A 2,721-nucleotide genomic window follows, 5' to 3' on the forward strand; every position below is an offset into this window, starting at 1 on the left:
AAGTGCATGATTGATGTCCCGAGCAGTAGGAAGGAGTGTGTAGTTGTTAAAAAAGGAAAGAAATACATATTATAACGCGTGGAGAATCATTTCAGAGAAGAAAATATTCGGAAGATATTTTCTTTAAACACCGAGTAATGAAGATTATATGGAGTAATTGAGGGAGATTCAACGAGATGTAGGTGTATAAATATGTTCCCTTGGAGTACTAGAGAGGTTGTAGAGAGTTTGGGGGCTTGAGGAGAGATTAGGAGCAAGAAATCAAGATGAACAGCAAGCTTCCTGCTGCTGTTTGCTGCTGCTGATGAAGAATACCAAGAACACGAAGAACGGACTCGCAAGCACAGTCGTTTATGAACAGTATCTAAGACGCACAGGCGTGGGTCGCAGTACAGTATAAGCAGCATCAATTGTCATTTATCGTTCATTCTGTGACGCTTTTTTTGCGTCCCAGATTACAGTTTACACCTTTTTCTCTTCTTCTCATCATTTGTAAACCATTTTTGAGCCATAATAAATTATTTTGAGAGCATTTATACTATGATGAGCTAATTCCCTCGTAACCAAGGCAATGGAGGAAGCTATACACACAACATAAATGGGTAACTATTTCATTTAATTATATAATTCACCTAATCGCTGCTTTTGCAGAGTTTTAAATGTTTTGAATGATTGTCTTAATTATTTGTTATTCAGTTGGATAGGTTGTACTTGGTTAAATTTCTTGATAATCTATGCTTAAAGTTTACAAATAAAATTTGAGAATTTGTATGATTGATAGTGAATTAAAGATAAAAGAGGACTTAAGAATAAAATAGAGTTTTGAAATATTTATCAATCAATTTTGCGTAATAGTGGAATCTAGTGTCTTGGTTACCTCTCGCACCCATTGTTAATATTTTTGTATATATATTTTTAAATCTAAAAATCCATTATCTTTACAAGTCCGAGCAACGAACTTTTACTACCACTTTCAAAACTACAACACGGGCACGCATACCATGGTTCCCGGTTCTGGACTTTATACAAATGTGAATACACATTATGTTTATATCCAATCATGGTTACATGTTCTAAACCCTCATTTCAATCATTGAAACATTCTTGGAAGACGACAAAAGCTGTCTCACATAAACTATTATCTTCAAAGCAATTTTCAAGTAATCGAATGATCAATGCGAAACATTTCGAGTCTACATCAAATGATTGTCTCACACAAATCATGTAAGATGTTTGATAGACGCATTTATGTGTCTATTTTGATCTCAATTTCCTGTATTGTTAGTACCCATTTTTGTACTTATGTTGGTATTCCATGTCTTTGTAGGTGTTTTTAGAGAAATAAACTTTTGCGGCAAAATTGGCTCGAAAAGTGGTATTTGCAGCCCACGTGAGGAATTACTAAAGGCACCCGGGGAAGCGTCAAAAACACCCAAGAAAAGGTATAAGGGCACCTTGGAGTTTTGGTATTTACACCCCACAAATTATTAAGGGGTACCCAAATTTCTATTCGCACCCCATCAGTTGGATAAGGGGCATCCATTTCCAAGGCAGTATTATTGGCAGATCCGCACAGGATATGAGGAGGTCACTCATCTTCTCAAATTCAAATTCCAAAAATTGGCGGGAAAATATTTCCAGCGAGAACAGAGTTTAGGGTTTGAAATTTGGAAGGTGTTTAATGAGATTCAATCGCCAGAATTGTTTGGGATGGACTTGGATTGACTACACAGGGTTGGTGCAGTGTATTGATTCGGCTAGGTTTGGCTGGACAATCGAGTTTTTGGATAACAGGGCTTGAGAGATACCCAGAATTGTTTGGATTGATTCTGAACGAGTTTTAGTCGGAGTTTGGCTTGGATCTCGACCGGGATAAACCTGTTTGACCGAATCAGGGAAGGTAATAAGCGTATAAGGGAAGATATTCTTTCCTTTTCGAAACAGAGGAGGAGGTATTATTATCGGGTTTGCTTTGTGAGTTCATATGGCAGTTACGTATGTAAATGGAAAGAAGACCCTCTCTAAAGATTTTATTACATCATGAAGAAAGTTTTGGGAAGATTCGAACAACCAGGAACGTGTGATAAGAAGAAAGAAAAGCCGAGTCTTGAGGTAAAAGAAATATGAAGATTTCTCGGGATTTAATATCCCTGTTATGTGTATAAATACAAAAGGAAGTCACAGAGGAGATTATCGAGTCTTTGGGGGAAGTTTAGAGCAGTTCCAGAGCAGAGAGGACAATCCAGGGAAGAACCCTAGTTGCAGACGAGGAAGTAGAAGCTGAAGAACATAAGACGCACAAACTTAGTCGTTGTTCCAAAAGACAGTCCATTAATTTTGTTGCCTATACTTTCAAACTCAATACTTTAGTAACAATTTTTCCAACAATTATTTTGAGTTCGCAACACTTCTGTTAAGGTTCTCTGTAACAGTGAATTCTGTAACAATTATATATGTTACAAACTCGCTGTATAATATTCTTTTTCAATAAAAACATCTTTTGAGCCATGTTTCTATCTTTTGGGTGCGTCTTGAGCATGAGGAGATAAACCCCAACACTGGGATAATGGAGGAAGCCATATTTCACAATTGATTGGTAACTATAATTGATTCTTTTTACTATTTGCACTTGTTTTAATTGATTTATGATTTTTATTAATTAGTTGTGACTTCGTTTGATGATGTATGCTTAGACTTATAGCTTTTGATGCATCATGCTTA

This window comes from Papaver somniferum, chromosome 2, assembly GCF_003573695.1.
Source record: "Papaver somniferum cultivar HN1 chromosome 2, ASM357369v1, whole genome shotgun sequence".
NCBI classification, from domain to species: Eukaryota; Viridiplantae; Streptophyta; class Magnoliopsida; order Ranunculales; family Papaveraceae; genus Papaver; species Papaver somniferum.